We start from the raw sequence: 18,771 nt of genomic DNA on the forward strand, positions 1-18,771 counted from the left end.
TTTGGCCCTCCCTGGTACTCGGTGTCAGGTCCTGGGAATGGCCTATCTCCTTCATTGCTCACAGGCTGATGACCCTTGACCCTTTCCCCAATTGGGCCTGGTAAGCTCTGAGTTCAAATCCCAACACTGCCAAAAGATGAATCCTTATGTGAGAAGCCCATCGATTCACCTGTTTTCCTGTCCTGTGAAAGTCCTGGGTCTCAGCTAGGATGGAGAATACATAGGAAACCCTATAGCCATGACAATAAGTTGTCATCCATGTAAGCACTGCTATATCTGTCACCTTACTCAGTAAAATACACAATACTTCCATAAGACAGACAATAATGAGAAGTACACCAAATACAAGATGCTGTCCACACATATATGTAAATATATATCCTATGTTTAAATTATGAATTTATGACTATCGTGGCCACCCTGGGGATCAATGTCAGTTCCTGGGAATGGCCTAACTCCTTTGTTGCTCACAGGTTGGTGTGTTCACCGTGAACTATTTGCCAATTGGTCCTGCTAGGCCGTGAGTTCAGATCCTAGCACTATCAACAATTGGGTCATGGAGTAAGAAGCCAAGTATGAAAACTTTTTTCCTTTTCTCCAAGAGTCCTGGGTGTCAGGCATGATGAAGAACAAATCTACAAATTTAGATGCCATGTAATAGGATGTCATCAATGTAATAAAGGCAATGGGTGTCATCACTGTAAAATCAATAGTAAATAAATGAATAAAACAAAAAGTACAAGGAACAACCACACCAAACGTGTATGGACTGAGCATCCATAGGTAAGTACAAATCCAGTCTTTACAATGTATATAAATAGTATGTTTTCCAAGGCTGGAGCTTGAATTTTGGCTTAGAGTACAGGCCTGATTTTCTTTTCTTCAAGTACAGTGAGCTTCCCCTTCTTCCACAGTGCTGCAGATTTACCCAGACCCTGAGTTCAAACACAAAGCCTGGCAGATAAATGGAGCGAATTGCAAGCCAGGGAGCTAATTTCTTTTAATTTTTTTTGCTCAGCAGGGGGCTTGAACTCAGGTTGTGGCAACTCTGCCTCAGCTTCGATCATCCTATGCTAGGGTGCAGCCACTGGACCCACAGCAAATCCTGGGATCCTAGACACCCAGGCCTTGTGTGGCAAAAATATACAGAAAAATGCGGTGAGATGGCCTTTTTATGTTTTCTTCCTTTGCACGGTGACCCTCTTAGGTCTGAATGACACTATTGCAAAGGGTACTTCACCTTGCATTGCTGAAGCTTGGCATACTATTGGGGAAGCCATAGGCCCATGTGGCAATGTAGGCCCTGATTTCGACTCCCCGTCCTGACACCAATCAATGGCAGGAGATACTAAGAGACTCTTTCCCATCCATGGGAATAACAAGGTAATGTTATCAATGTCACAGTTGAATTAGTTGATCATGAATGATGCTCCTATAAGATTAGACGCATCATTTAAGGAGAATGATTTTATTTAATATTTATGAAGCATCAAAAGAATACTATTACTTACAGGAATGCAATAATTTCAAGATATTGATTGATTTAATTAATAGTTTGTTAAGAATGAAAACAATAACATTAATTACATGGAGGCATAATAAATACCCAAGAATTGGTAGGAATGTAGTCTATATAACTAAATAATGTATAGACATCTCTGGCACTCTATAAAGATATATATTTATTAGCGTACTACCATCTGCATGTCAGTCAGTTCTTATTTTGTCAACCGCTGGGGCTCAATCTCAGGTACTGGGAACTGCCTGTCGGCTCAATTTGCCACAAGATGGCATGCTGACACTCACCCATTCATGAATTAGGCCTTGCAGGCTGTGATTCAGATGCCAGCATTCCCCAAAAATGGATCGTGTAGTAAAGAAGCTGATGGTGACACATGTTTTCCTTTTCTGTGAAAGTCCTGGGTGTCAGCTATGAAGTGCAATATATATACAAAACTATATCCTATGTAATCAATGTAAGCATTGTTCTATGTGTCATAATAGTCAATAAAATAAGCAGTCAATACATGAAAAAAAATAAAATGAATAACTACATTGAATGCAATATGGAGTCAACATATGTATATAAATATAAATCAGATACTTAAAATGTACACAAATAGGATGTTTTCTAGTGGTAGGCATCGATTTCAGGCCTAAGGAGCAGACCTGAATTTCTTGAATTCAAGGAGGCAAGCTTCCCCTTCCCACACAGCGCAACAACAGTGTTACCCAGACCATGAGTTCAAATCCCAGTCCTGGCAGAAAAAATGGCATCTCCATGCTATGTGATGCCCAATTCTTAGGTATTACATTTGCCCTCCATTTAATGAATGTGATTGTTTAAATGCTTCATAAAGTATTAATTATAATTGACCAGTGTCCTATAATATAATTGTGCATAATTTTATCCTTGAACCATTCAAGAACTACCCATTTAATCATGACATACATCACATTCCATTGGTAATCGTATGAATAGGAATGAGTTTCTTAGGATTTCCTGCCATTTGGAGGTGGCTGGAGCAGGATTCCAACTGTGGGCTCCAGCTCCTACCACTTAAACCTGAGGATAGGGAACTCACAGGTCTGTCCAAGAACATCAGTAAGACCAATGATTAGGCAGGCAGCAGTGGCTCTCAGCAGTCCTCCTTGATACTTACAAGGCTGTGATAGAATCATGGTCAAAGTCACCCTAGGCAGGAAAGTCCTTGAGACTCCTGTCCAACTTGTGCCAACAAAATCAGAAGTAAAGCGGTGTGGCTCCATTGGTAAAAGGCTAGCCTTGATCAAAAGCAGCTCACAGACTGTGCCCAGATCCTAAGTTCAAGGTCTGGGACTGGGAACAAACAGACATACATAACAATCTGTGCAGCCATTCAGCTAAAGCCGGTCACCCTCTTGTCCCCAACTGGATTGGACATAGTTCCTGGGAAAGGAGCTGCTCTCATCTTGACTTCACCCATTCTGCCTGCATCACAGGATTCCAGCCACACCCCCATTCTTTCATGGTTCTTTCTGACCAATGTGATACAAGAATGATGGCCACACCACATTCCATGCTGCCCAGTAGCACTGGGATTCCCTCTGTTTGTTGACACCACTACAAGCAGTTGAGAAAGGTAGAGGTGGCTGAATGATGAGCAAGAGACTTGAGGCCTAGGAGGAGAGGCCTTGCTCAGGCCCACCATGTGCCTGCCTGTGCCCCGGTCCCCTCCCCCCATTCCCAGTGGCACAGCATTTCAAAACTGGTGCTGCTGGCTCAGACACATGTTGCCTCTTGGATTCCTCAAGCAATGGTGCAATGGTGCGCCACCAGCCAGCTTTTGGCCCTGACCTGGTTCTGGCCACCCTGTCCTCTGCTCTGGGCCTGAGTGTCTACCATGCCACTACCATTGCTGCTCACCCCACCTGGAGCCACTTCCAACAGCTTTTGCCAACAGCACATGTTAGTGGAGGCCACACAGACCCACACCCTGTGACCCCATATCACTCCCCCTCCTTACCAGGACCTGCGCCTCCTCTGTGCCCCACAGTCTGGCCCACCCCCTGCCACAAATGTGCCCCAGGGGTGGGGGTGAGTGTTGACCCAAGGATCCCATCCCCATCCCCAGTGTCTAGTGTCCCAGGAAACGGGGAGATGCATGGTTGGGTGAGGAGCGGGTGCCACAGTGCCCCTGGCCTGGAGCAGTGGGAGCCACACAGCCGCACATCCGCTCCCTTCCTCTCCCTGGTGGCTTTAGTCAGAGGTGGGGAACAGCATATCCACACCTGCCTTCTGGGGTCTTTTCCTTTTTTCTGGGGATGGGAGGTGTTGGATACAGAAGATAGACCCCTCTTGTTGTGTGAACCCTTGTCCTCTGTGCTCGGTTATCCTTTCACCTGAAGACGGAGACAGAGAGAGAGAGATCATCTTTCTCCTGGTACAGCCTGACTGTGCTCAGGTGAGTGATCAGTTGGCAAATTGCAGGTGCTGCATGGATGAGTCTTCCGTCACCGGTCTGGATATGTTTGTGTGTGTGTGTGTGTGTGTGTGTGTGTGTGTAGAAGTGGGTTGTAACAAGGAGGCTGAATGCTTTGGTAACTTCTATCTGCTATCTTTGGGGCATGCATGGGCTTCATAGCTGAGGTCTGAGGGCCTGGAACGGTGAGATGCTTCAAGGGGACACAGCACTGTTAAATAAAAAGAACAAGAGATCTGTGTACCCTGGAGCTGTGTACTCCCTTGGGTCTGGTTGGTGGCAGTGGGAGCTTGGGAGGACCTAGAAGTGCAGCCTGCAGGGTCTGGCTTCCCAGAGGGACAGAGAGTATGACCAACACTTAGTAAAGATATGAGTCCTGCTATTATGGAGTGCAACAGCATAGGTCAGACTCTGGGTCTTCTCATCATGACGTCTGATGGGTGAATCCAACCCTATTTTAAATCTTTAGCTGTGATATTCAGATCTCAACCTCCTGAGTACGTTGGATAATAGGCATGAGTCTCTGGCACTGGGACTCTGCTTCTTTTTGGTATGATAGGCTTTGACCTCAAGGCCTTAGGCTTGCCAGTCAGGTCTTCTACCAGCTTTTCTGTCTTGGGCATTTCTGAGTTGGAGACTTAATATATGCTCAGCCTGGGGTGGATCACAATCCTCCTATCTGTGACAGGCATGAGCCACCAGGCCAGGTACTCTATAGTTGGGATGGTAGATGTGTAGAGCCATGCTCAGTCAATGGTTTAGATGGATTTTCCCAAACTCAGTCCATGGCAGCCCATTTTTGACCACAGATGAAGCTCTGGATTGGGCTTCAACCAATGGACTTCAATCTCCTCATGGGACAGTTGTGAGGAAACAAGGGATTAATACAGAGGGATCGCTGGAGCAGGGCCAGGCACAGAGAGAGGGGCCATCAGATACGGTTCTTGGCAGTTCTGTAAGTATATGACAGGAAGATACCCAGAAAGATCTCAGATGGTGTGTATTATTAATGTTGTGACAGGTATGGGATTATGAAACAAAACATGACTCTCTTTCTTTAATACTCAATCCTCATCAGGAACAGGATCCTTCACTTTGTTCAGTTTTGAAGCTGGGCATACTGAGGCACAGAGAACCTGGGTGGCCTCCTCATCACTCCCAGCTGACAGGAAATTCGGCCTGACTTCTCTGCCATGCTCCCTAGGACAATGGGTATTATTCAGTCTACTTCTTGTGGTGGGAAGTCCACTTCTTTTCAGTTGTGGGGCTTGAACTTTGGGCCTGGGAGAGCTCCCTGAGCTCCTCAGCTCAAAGCTAGCACTCTACCACTTGAGTCACAGCATCACTTCCAGTTTTCTGGTGATTCTTTGGAGATAAGAGTCTCACAGGTGTTCCTGCCCAGGCTGGCTATAAACCACAATCCTCATATCTCAGCCTCCATTGTACTTAGGATAATAGGCCTGAGCCAACGGCACCTGGCTTAAGTGAAATTATGGCCTTCTTTCTTTTTTTCTCTCTCTCTCAGGAACTGATTGAGTGGGTGCTAGAGGAGGTGGCCCAGAATCCCCAATGTGGTTGGAACCAAGGTTCCTCTCTCATTCTGGAGGTGGGCTGTGGGTCAGGAGCTGTCTCACTCAGTCTGTTGTACCAGCTCCATGAGGTAAGTCCCTCTGTGCCCTGGCTAGACCGTGATAGTTATTCATTGTCCATTTAGCCTTCCTGGATTTAGCATTGTGTTCAATGCCCTTTACTAGCAAAAATTTCAGGCTAAAATTATGATACATAGTTACGGAATGAAAATGTAATGCCATCTTAAGAGAGTCATTTAGGGTTCTGGGAATGCAACTTCATGGTAAGGTGATTGTCTAGCATGCATGAAACCCTGGGTTCAATACCTCAGTAACACATAAACTGAAATAGAAACACTGGAAGTTGTCCTGTGCCTCAAGTGGTAGAGGATTAGAATTGAGAAAAAAAAAAGCTGAGGAATAATTCCCAAGTGCTGAGTTTCAGCCCCAGGGCTGCCAAAACAACAGCAACAACAACAATGAACATTTAGTTAGTAAATGCAAAATAGAGAACCCAAACTTGGAATATATAATTGTTCCTTCCATACTGATATTTGACAATAGTCCCTAATTCATATACTTTACCTATGTTAGGATACTGTGTTGAAAAAAAAAGTTTTGTTCATTACATCAGGGCAGTCGATGCCAGGAATGTGCTTAGATGTTAGGTGAAGACTAATTTTTGAAATTCAAAGATTCCAGGCTTTTGAGTGGGATTACTGCTAATCACAATGAGAAGGGTAGTCTAAGTGAGATTTTGAAAACTTTTTGGCCATTCATGGCACCAAAAAGGCAGAGGCTAATTAACAGCTGTGACAGAAGAGAAGGAATAAGTCCAGATGGAAGGAAAAAAATGCTAGTAACTAAGATATATCAGAAATAGTTCTAGGGAACCATTTTTGGTTATTGAAGAACTAGTTATCAACTAGGCTTATTCCTCATTGCCTTTAGCATTCTAAATCTATTAGGCTAGTTCTTAATCTCTGTGTGATAAATTTATCTCCTTCTATGCTGTTCTTTCATATCTGACCTCCTTTGCTTTCTAAAAATCTGTCTTTCTATATTTCTCTATGAACATTTCCTAATACTAAATACACCTATACAGATGTCACAGGATGCTAATGTAAGGGTCCCATAGCTCATGAGTCATTAATGTAACAAAATGGAAAAGGAGGACATATTTATTGCTACCTCAATTTTTCTGAAAATCTGCAATGTCATCATTTGGTTCAAATTTCCATTCTTTGTCTACATAGTGTTATTCAGTGCAAATAAATGCAAATATGAGCCGGGTGCTGGTGGCTCATGCCTGTAATCCTAGGTACTCTGGAAGTTGAGACCAGAGGGTTGTGGTTCAAATCCAGCCTGGTCAGGAAAGTCCATGAAACACTTATCTTCAATTAGTCACCAGAAACCAGGAAGTGGTGCTGTAGCTAAAGTGGTACAGCACTCAAGTTGAGCTGAAGTGCTGAAAGACAGTGTGCAGGATCAGTGTTCAATCCCTACAACCAACAAAAAAGTGCAAATATGGCTTTAAGTTTCCCCCAAAGGAATGATGAAGTCAATAGTAATCTTCCCAAAGGATTCAGTGCATCTACTTTTATTGAGTTATTTAAGTTATGACTGAACATATTCTCTTCTTTAAAAATTGTCAAATACTAGCTTTATAGTAAACTTCATCTAATATTTCTTGGTTCAAAAGAGAAGTCCATACAGTTGATGTCACTTAGCTTTCTTACTCTCTTAGTTCAAAGCCAACCCAGGCAGAAGAGTGTCAAACTCTTATCTGTAATTAAACACCAAAAAACCAGAAGCGGAGTTTTGGCTCAAGCAGTAGTGTACTAGCTTTGGGGGCAGGTGGGAAAGAAAGACAACTATTCAGGGACAGAGTGCAGCCTCTGAGTTCAAGCCCCAGGACCAGCACAAAGTAAACAAACAAGCAAACAAAACAAACCCTGGGTATTTCTTTGGGACTCTCCTTAAAGAAGTAGTGGTCTGAGAAGAGGCTTGTTTTGCTGATCATACTCATTGGATCCTGCTTTTTTGAAATATTTATTGCTATGGAAAACTCAGGACCAGACTAAAGGAATTGATAACTGACTCCTGCAACAAGAGAATCATCTCAGGAGTGAAACATCCATCCATAAGACACGTCAAAAACCTCCATATCTTTGTTTCTTTGCAGTAGAACACTTTTAAAACAAAGTTATTTCCTTTTGTTCTATGCTGGCCTTCAAATGGCATATTGTTTCCTTTGTAATACTCTCAACCAGAAGTTTACAGACAAGTTTTATATGAGTAAAGAACACACTCAAAAATTTCAGGGAGAGAGTTTCCTTCAAGCCTTGGATTCTTTTCTTGTACAGTAAAAAGGAAAGCAAAAGTTAACTTGAACTTTGTCATTCCTCTATGTTCAATTCCTCTCCTGAGATCAATTTCCAAATCTAGTAACAGTTACTTCCACTTACTTCCAGTATCCATCTATGGTGCTGCTCCAGATAAAGTGAATGTTTTCTGGCTTCATTGAAATAGCACAGGGACACTTTTGGACATGAGGTAACACGTGTTTCAGAGACAACTTAGTAAAGAGAAAATATGAAATGTAAATTGCTTATGAATATTTTATTCATGAGTACATTTTGTTCAAACTTCTTAAGTGCTCTGTAAATTAAGGTTAATTTTAAATGGGAAGAAGGTTCCCAGATCATTTTTTGTGAGTGTATGTGCTGTGCATTAATTTCCCAAGTGTCCGTGAGTTAACAGTAAGAAAAACAATAGCAATAATAGGATAAAGAGAAGTTCTGTGTTTATATATAAGGGTTCAATAAAATATACAAGATTCTACAAATAAGACAATATTGAAACAATAAAGCCAAGTCCAGTATGTAGATTTATGGGAGTGATATAGAGAAAGCATTACTCCTAAGTGGAACATGAAGCATGAGGCCACTTCCTTTCTAAATCAAGCTTGCTAATCCCATAAATTTGTAAAAAGGAGAATGGAAGAATGATTCTGTTTCCAATGCAAGTCATATATGAGAAAATGGACTTAACTGGAAAAAATGAGTCCATCTTGAGAGAATAGGAATTATAGTAGCAATGAATCTGTTGGCTAAGATCACATTTCTTTTTCTTTCCTTTTCTTATATTCTTTTTTGTAGTTGTTAGTCGTGGTACTTGAAATCTGGGACTGGGCACTGTCCTTCTGCAACGAAGCTCAAGGCTAGTGCTCTTCCACTTGAGCCACAGTGCCACTCCAAGTTTTCTGGTAGTTATTGGAGAAAAGAGTCTCCAGGACTTTCCTACCTGGGCTGGCTTTAAACCCCAATCCTCAGATCTCAACACCACTCAGCTTAGGATCACATTTCTAACAGTGTACACTCAGGATATATAATGTACATGTTCATCTATCTTTATATTAATTCTTGAGTTAAAAATCTGGGCTACAGGTTAGACTTTACACTCACAAAAGTGTTTGTAGTTTAAAAGTTGATACTCCTGGGAAAAATAAAACCTAAGAATGTAAAGGAGTCTGAGAAATTCAATTTGCATACAGCCTGGGCAGAATAGGCTTTGAGAAACTACCTATAATTAAACAGCCAAAAGCTGGAATACCAGTCATGAGCAAGATTGCTGAATAACAGCTTGAGGTTTTTGGATACATACAGACAAACATACACATACACACAGAGGAACATATATGTGCACACAAAAATACACAAGTGAAACAACTCTCAGAATATGTAGAAAAGTTAGAAAACGATAGAAAATATGTCCTGAGTAAGACAAGAATCAAGTGATAATTTTTAATATTAGAAAGCCCTCAAGTGAACTTTCCCCCAAAAAGTTGAGAATATTACATAGGTAGGGATCAGAGATAGTAAGAGAGTCAAGCAATCATTATTAACGGGATAGGATCCATGGAGCAATGAATCAGGGAACTCTGTAGGTGCATATGAAAATGTTCATATCTTGTGTCAAATGTTAGAACATCTTTGAAAATAGTACATAAACAGTGTGAGCAATCAATCTAGTGGATATGTTCATAGGAGAAGTTCAGAATTGCTAGTCTGTTTCTAGAGTAAATAAACAAACTATGGCAGGCCAATGTGATACAAGCCTGAAATTCTAGCACTTCGACAGGAGATTAGAGAATGGAATTACCTGGGCCAGGTAAAATAATTTTGTCTCAATAGAACAAACCAAGCAACAAGGAAGGAATACACAGTTGGAAGTTTGGTCTAATTTTGTCATTATGTTTTGAGAAGTCGTTTCCTATTGAAATGCAACTCATATATATCCTCACTTGTGTTTTAAATGCTCTCTTCATTACAGAACATTCCTAGCTGCAAAATGGCTCATTATTCCCATTCAAAAATTTGCAAAAGTAAGTAATCACCATTCTGTTGGATTCCAAAGAAATGTTGAAGGATTACAAAAACTTAAGCCTGGAGAAATAGCAAAGTTCATCTAATGTAGGACTTTGTAGACCTTGCTAAATTGGAATTTAGATTTAAAATATATATTTTGGTTTTGTTTGTAATTTCATATTCTATAGGATACTACAAAATTCTTTTTAAGTAGAGGGATTAATTGACAAATTCACAAATGATTCTGGCATTCTATTTTCCTAGAATATTCTTTCAAGAGAGTTATAATTAGAACATAGTTAATAGATAATTCCCACAGTTCATGTATACCATGTTAATGTGAATAATCTAGACAGAGTTGCCAACAAATGGATGACATTAATTTATAAATTTAGAAAAACAGCAATTTTTTAAGGTTTTGGTTTAAAATGGTATGAAGAGAGCAATTGTGTGACATCTTCTTTCTTCAACCTATATGTAATACCTGAAGCCATTTCCTTATTTACGTGCCTGTGTATACTTTGAGAAAAATACTAGGTTTGGGGTGTGTATTCAACTTTGTTTTTGTTTTATTGGTTTTCCTTGAGCTTGAACTCTTGGCCAGGACAGTGTCTCTGAACCTGTTTTTGCTCAATGCTCGTGCCCTATCATTTCAACCTCAGTGCCACTTGTGTCTGGCTTTTGCGGAGAAGTTTATTGGAGATAAGATTCTAAGAAACCTTCCTGTCTGGGTGGGATTTGAACCTTAATTTTCCGATCTTAGCATCCTGAATATCTATGATAATTAAAAAAGTATAAATATAAATAATATTTGCAAATGATCTGATCTCAAGCAGTGGAGGAAAAATGATGCAGCTCAGTTTATTGTGGTGTTCTTTCCAGAACATGGAGGGCATCACACTAGCAGAGATGTAGTATTTTTTCACAATAGAGATAAACTATTCATGATGTGAATTAAGGAATTTTAAGGTGCCCTAGTGGCTCACGCCTGTAATCCTAGCTACTCAGGAGGCTGAGATCTGAGGATTGCAATTAAAAGCCAGCCCTGACAGGAAAGACTGTGAGACTCCTATCTCCAATAAACCACCAGAAAACCGGAAGTGGAGCTGTAGCTCAAGTGGTAGAGCGCTTGTCTTGAGCTGAAGAGGTGAAGGACAGAGCCCAGGCCCAGAGTTCAAGCCCCATGACAGACCAAAAAAAAAAAAAGTTGGAAACTATTGGGCTAGGATGACTTTTGACTTTATGGCATAAATCTTGGGATTGATGGTCATAGAAATAACAGCTTGCTCTGATAAAAAAAAATTGCTTACTCTTGAGGAATTAATTATTACAGATGCTTCATAGTTTTATCCTCTACCAGAATGTGGCTATTTTTCTGTTGACTTCTCAATCTGTAACACCCCATTGGAAACTGCATCTATTGCAGATTTTCATAACATGTAAAAAGGTACTGTTTTGAATCTCTCAGGTATGGAATGTTGAGAATTTAAAAATGAGTAGTTAATAGTCATAGGAATTTTGAAGAACACACATATTCTGTCCTCTTAACAACTTATTTAATTTTAAAAGTTATGGGTTTTCGTAGCATTAAACTGTTTTCTGTTTTAGAATGAGAAAGTACTAAATTAATTATTTTTTGAAAAATTTGGCAAGTATATATGAAAATATTGTCTAGTTGGATAACATTCACATTGATGACCCTCTGATAAAGAAGAAGTAATTAATTCAAATTAGATGTCATAGTATTGATTTTTAAAATATTACTACATAAAGAATAATATTTACTGTGCCAATACAGTGAAATTACATTTTATGCAGCTTACTTTTTCAATTTTATTATCAAATTGATGTACAGTGAGGTTACAGCAATTGTAAGGTGGTGAATACAGAACATTTCAAATTTGTTACTTTTCCCTCATTTTTCTCACAGTTTTCCTTCACTCCTCACAAGTTGTAATGTACATTTCCAACATATTGTCTTGTGAGTGTTGCTGTTGCATTGGTTTTCCCTTTGTTCTTTAACTCACCATTTTGCGTTTCCTCTTCCCTTCCCTATTTAAAGTAAATGTATTCACAATACAAAGTCAAAGAAAACAGAAATCACATAATTCATCAAAAACAACAACCACAAATGAAAAAATCTGGTTCCATATCTTGGGATTCATTTTGCTTAGCATCAGCTTTTATGGTTATATATACGTAATACAAAGACACTGGAAAATAATAGCTGCATGGACACCATATCATGAAAACAGCATGTTAACTTTTTGATGGTAAAGGTGTAATTAGGATTGGTGAATTCGCGGTTCTGATAAAGGAATTTCAAGAATTTTAAAGTTATGACAGGTAAATTTGAATTGTTCAAAATTTTTAACAACTTAGCCTATTAAGAAAATTTAAAATTGCCTGGGAGAATAGGATTTCAAGCAAAGAAATCCACGGAGACTTAGTAGAGAGGGAGCAATGTGGATGAAGATGGCTCTTTTTCACACTAAACAAATAGACCTCAGAAACCTTGCTGTAAATCCTATAGGTTCTCTTGAGAATTGTCCTTACCCAGGAACCATATTCTCACTGTTTGAAACAAAGTTGTATTGGAATTTAAATTAAAAGTTCTTAAAAAATAAGGCATCAAAATTTGTGAATTTACCTTTAATTAACAAACATTAATTCTCTGAAAAAGATAATTTGAGTCAAAATATTTAGGGAGAAAGTGCCCTCCAAAATGAAAGAAGGTGTTGGGTTTAAACATTTCTGTTTGTAACACTTTCCACAAGGTCTTTGTATGTGAAGCAATAAAACACAGAAATAAATCTGATTGGATAATTCAAACCAATGATTTCACAGTTCTAAGTGGCTCACAAAAATAATATCCTTATTAAAATGAGATAGTGAAGACTTCTCTTATTACATAAGCCAAAATGTTTTGGGTTCATAAAAGAATTGAGCAAATGGAAAAGGCAAGAAAACATTTTCCTTAGAAGCCCTAGCTAAGGGTATTGGGCTTCAGCAGTGAAGGGAGGCCAAAACTTTTTTATATAAATTGTGTTAATATTTTTACTACCTACAGTGATTTTACAGAGCCTATTTGGCTCACTACAATGCAGAACAGATTGAATGAAGACATGAAAATAAATTCCACATCCAAATGAGGCAACTTAAAGAGTTTTTAAGTACAAATCATGAAGATGTAGCAGTGGTGGAGCACGTACAGTCCTTCAGCTTCACTAGACTTGAAGCCAAGATGCTGTGATTAATTGGAAATCAGGCAAGAGCTAAGAGGAGAACATAGAAGCAGGACATAGTAGCATTGTCTTTTTGTAACAGACACTGTCTTCCTAGGCAGAGGTGATTTAACTCTACTCTCCTCCATACATCTTGGTGAACAAATGCAAGACCAAGAGAAAAATAATCTATTGAAATAATTTTGCATAGAATAACTTCATTAATTCTGATATGGTATCTAAGGAGAGTCTTAAGAGAAAATAAAAGTGCAGTATTTTTCGATTTCCTCTAACCATTTTCTTAGCAAAATATATCTTTGAGGTTAGAATTGATTGAACCAAAAAGTGATGGAGTACTTATTTTTGTGGGCACTTTAGACACAAGAAGACTTTCAAGGTAAAAGAAAAAACAAAAAATACAGCCAAATATTTGTGATCGCAGCTTCTTGGACTGTTTTCTGGAGACAAAGTTTTACATTAGATTTCTTCTCATTAACATAGATGTTGTTGCATGGCAACCAAATGCAAGAGGGTAGACTCACTTGGCCAATTAAACAGCATGAAAGAAGAAAATGGCAAATAATATTTAATGAATTACTTTGACCAATTACTTTGCCCAAAGAAAGAAGGAAAAATATAATTCAAAATCATTTGACTTATAAGTATGAAGAAAGAGTAGTGAAGAGAGATTAGGGAAAACATAGAGGATTATTTTCTCTCTAGTGGAGTAATAGGTTCTTGTTCTTGTTTCTTCCATTCTATCTTCACAAGCTATCAAGTGTGTCTCACCATTGGATTACCCAGTTCAGACACAGAACTCGTAGAAGAAACATACTATTTGCAGCAGATGTAGGTGATTTATATATAACCTTAGACAATCTATTCAAATCTGTTCAAAATTCTCCCCTATCCCAAACTTCCCTCTTTGAATAGTTTTCTTTGCTTTTCCCAGGACTACCCTTCATTAACTGATTAAAATTTTGAGAGGTCATTTTCATACTCTCTACAGATTGCTGGTTGGTTGTGATTTTTGTGTGTTTTTTTTGTTGTTGTGTTTTTTCACTGAATTTCAAAAGGTCATGAAAGTGTGTTACAAATAAATACGTGCATATAATTGTCCAATGGCCTGAATCAGAGTCACTTCTATCATTCTCAACCAACCCCTTCTCCAAGATTTATTTCAGATTTACCACTTAATTTATCATATGTGTACATTGAGTATTCTAGTTGTACTTGACCCTTGTTCATTTTTCATTCATTCTATGTCATTACTATTATTCCTTTCTGCTTTCAACTTCCTGATAGTCATCCTGTTAAACTGTCTATTAATACTTCGAAAGGTTTATATACATTTCATGGAGTTTCCATCCTGTATATGCTTAAACTGATATCAGCTTATATTTCCATAATTCATTCATCTGCATTAATAATTTGCAAGACTGGAGACATGAAGCACCTAAACATGATTTTATTCTCATCCATTTGGAAGATTAATCTTTAGTCAAAAAGAAAGTTAAAAAATGGCATAGAATATATTCCTAACTACCAATTTTTATAAATGGCTTTGTACAAAGGTGTGATTGTTTTATTTCACATGGGATAATATTTTCAACTCCCTATTAGTTTTGGAAATGAAGAAAACTAATATTTATTCCTATAGAGGAATATGATAGAGATAGAAGACAGATTTTATGTTTGTCATATCTCTGATGAGTACCCATAATCAAGACTTAAAATCATATTTCTTACTATGTTAGACAGATAGGGAAAACATATTACATGATAAGAAAACTATTTGTGACTTTTTAAAATGTACCTTATTAAATGAGGACATTTACTTTATTAGCTAACGTTTTGGTTTGAAATTTGGGAGGCTGATCTATCTAATACATTTCTGGAAAGTCTCTACTGAAAAACACAAATTGTCGGTGGTACTATTTCTACAATTTAATGAATGGTTGAACGTGTTTGGCATTAGTGCCATGTAAATAAATCAACTTTATTGTAACTTGCTCCCTACACTTGAAAAACTTGCAATGTCACTAAGTATCAACTACTTGTCAAATGTTATTTTGGCGAACGTGATTTTAAAAAGTTAATTTGAAAAAGAATAACTTTCAGGAGATTATAGATTATATGTAGATTATCATTGGTTTGAGAGTGACATTTTTATACCACAAAACCATGTTGTGCTGAAGTCCCAGTATTTTGAAGTACTAAGGATCTTCTCAATGTTTTTCTGAATTATATTTGAACTCTAAGTAAAGATTTCTGGGCCTTGGTAGACCAATTATGGATCTATCCTTCCAGGAACTATTTTTTGGCCCACTTATGCTGGACTAAAATCTTTCATTAATCATAGGGGATGGGTATTAAAAATAATCTTATGACACTTTGTGAACTTGTTCACTCATATGGGCTGGTCATATGTAAGTTGAATGTTTGAATTATAGTACTTACTCTCAAATTTGTGATCTCATCTTTCATTTTAAGTTGCCTTGCATTTCATAATTGCTTACTGCTAATTCCTGCATCTCAAGGAATTGGGGCCCTGAAATATAGGAAATAAGAAATTGAGATGGGTCTTTAATTACTTTGTGTTGGCATGTTGCATGGGTCCTGGTGAGAAGTCTTGCCCCTGTTATCTGATGATGCAGGTAACTGGGACCTGGGATCCTAGGACCTACGGGTCCTGAAGAAGAATAATATTTTTTAGACATCTTATCAGCAAAATTTGGGCATAATCAGTAGGAATGCTTCAGAAATATGGAGAAAAACAGTTTGGGACCAGCGATTTAAAACAATAAACAGAGCAGCAGAGAAAATCCCTTACAGATTAGAGGAAAACAACATTGTTTTTTTACCATGTGAATTCAGAAGACCAAGAACATTGAGAACGTATCACAAGTTTATACCAAAGATATTGCGTTGATACTTCTTATATTCTATTATATATTTTAAACCTAATTATTTATATTCCAATTCTATTTATTGGAATAAATAAATATCAATTTATTTGTGAAATTATCAACAAATTCTAGTAAGTTTCACAGTGTGAAATATAAAATCAGCAAATATAAATATAAAATATATAACTATATATAATATAAGAAAAAGACACATGTTTTGCATTGTTCTGTTGTGGTTACTGTATCAAAGGCAACTGTGTTTTAAAATATTATTCCATTATCTCTACCTCAGTGTTTGATAGAGTTGGACCTAAAGCTTTACCATTTGTAGATTTATAGCCTGGAGCAAGAGAATATACTGTGATTAAAACATTACCAATTTAAGGCCTAATAACAAGGAGAAACATATGGACTTCTCCTGCAACTATGAAAATATTTGGTGATAGAAAGGCAGTAGTGTAAGTTCCTGCCTGGTTGGATGGTAAACAGGCCAGGACATTAAGTAATCATACATATGAACAATTTTTTCACCTTCTTGGCTTTAGCTACTTTTGCAATGTTAGATATAATAATTATATTTTGATAAAATACTTTCTTGTCTGAACAGTTCTGTCTGGACTGTTCATCTCTCTATGATCCCTTGTAACTAAGATTAATTTTGTTCAAGTAAGACAATCTATGCTATCAGGGTAAGATATTCTGATTGGTCTGTTCCTACATGGAAGAAGAGTCAAGGGTCATGTAGACATTTGTGCCAGTAAGACCTCATTTGGGAAAATGTCAGCTGCAGAATGTTAGAAATAGCTCTTAAGCAAGGATTACTTTGAATCCAATAGCTCCACAAAGCTAATTCAGTTGAATAAATAATACTTGAAAGAGCCATCACCTTTGGACCTACCTATAAATTATTGAATGTATGATCAAATTACAATTGAAAAATACTTAAAATTGGCATTGACAAAAAATTGCAAATGTGAGCAATCGGCTGAACATTATATTTTTTTTCCATTATTCACAGAATTTTAAGGAAATAAGATCAATAGCAATGTTAGGAACAATAAGGTTTCCTTGTTACAAGTAGGCACCCATGGATATAAGCCTGTATAAAGATTGCATCATTAGCTACTTAAATTTAGATGATACTACATGCTTCAGCAGCATGTATACCCAAATTACAATATACAGATTAATATAGCACTTGCACAACGATGATATGAAAATTTGTGAAGTATTCCATATTATTCATTCTTCAGATGCAAGAAATGAAAACCCGTTATTAAAAAGTTGATTACAAAATAACAAGTGTAACAGCACACGTAATTCATATGATTAAATTTATTTTGACATCAGTGTACTAAATCTTCACCTCAGAAAGGTGTTTAAATAGCATAAACTTTACAAAACTTTTGAAATTAGACAACATTGTCATTTTATCCCAAAGAAAAATAATATTAGGACCTAGGAAAAAAGGAATCTTAAACTGTTTCTATATGGAATACAATCTGAAAGGACACATTAATGAACCTATATATTATAAAATAATATAGAATTCAAAGTATGTCTATGTGAGAATAAAATAAATTATTAACATTATACAAACATAGACTATAGAATATTTTAAAATATTCTTTTTCAGACAAGCACCAGTATTACTTTAGTTTCTGTACTACTCATTTCAACAGATAAGTTAAAATTATTTCTGACTAAAAAATCACATACTCTGCAGAAATCATTATACATGTATATAAAAACTCTTCAATACATTTTGACACCCAATGCAGGCAATTCACTTGCAAGAATTCCATGGAATACATGAATTTTTACAGTAAAGTACTGGTGTTGCTGGCGCTGGTGGCTCACTACTATAATCCTAGATACTCAAGAGGCTGAGATCTAAGGCTCACGGTTCAAAGCCAGCCTGGGAATGAAAGTCTGTGAGACTCTCATCTCTAATAAACCACTAGAAAACTGGAAGTGAAGCTGTGGCTCAATCGGTAGAGCACTCACGTTGAGCTGAAGAGCACTGGGATAGCACCCAGGCCTAGAGTTCAAGCCGCATGACCGCCCAAAAAAAAAAAAAGATATTGCTCTTATTTGGATTGTGGAAATATTTTGTATGGTCACAAAGGATGGACTTGCATTTTTAACTTTGAGAAACTTAACCCGACCATTAGGATTTAGGAGAAGAATTTGTACAGCCTTCCACAACTTCATATAGGTAGCGATACTTACTTATCCTTTGGGCAATTTCAAATGCAGTTTCTTCTAAGGTGTTCTGCAGGCCTGGTTTTATATAATGGTTCAACCGAAGGAGAGCAGGCGTATCTTTGCTATCTCAATTCTCAGTGGCAAGATATAAGGGGGTCAAGAGGCCTTTAGTTTGGGCATTGGTATCTGTAACATGATGAGGTAAGAAAGAAGCCACTCTGGTGTTATTCTGCATATATGCACGGTGCAGGGGTGTCCAGCCATCTACAGTTATTGCATTTGCCACTTGAGCCACCAACTCACAGACAATGTCTAAGTGTCCACTGTAGGCTTCCTGATGAAGAGGGGTATATTCATCGTCATCCCTAGTATTCACATGACTGGCCTTTTTGGAAAGTAGTCTCCGCACTGTAATAAGCTGAATATTTTCGGTAGCCCAATGTAGAAATTTACTTGGATCTTTCTCCACTTTTTGTCTTGCAATTGATACCATTCCTCACTTTTTCATCATGTTCCGCGTCTTCATCAGA

General features: G+C 37.8%; 1 pseudogene; it reads left to right on the top strand.

The window, feature by feature from the left end:
* The first annotated feature begins 17,179 nt into the window (after window positions 1-17,179).
* On the top strand, window positions 17,180-17,276 carry LOC122121544 (annotated as a pseudogene).
* The last annotated feature ends 1,495 nt before the right edge of the window (window positions 17,277-18,771 follow it).

Source organism: Dipodomys spectabilis, unplaced genomic scaffold, assembly GCF_019054845.1.
Source record: "Dipodomys spectabilis isolate Male_0828 unplaced genomic scaffold, ASM1905484v1 ptg000189l, whole genome shotgun sequence".
Taxonomy (NCBI): domain Eukaryota; kingdom Metazoa; phylum Chordata; class Mammalia; order Rodentia; family Heteromyidae; genus Dipodomys; species Dipodomys spectabilis.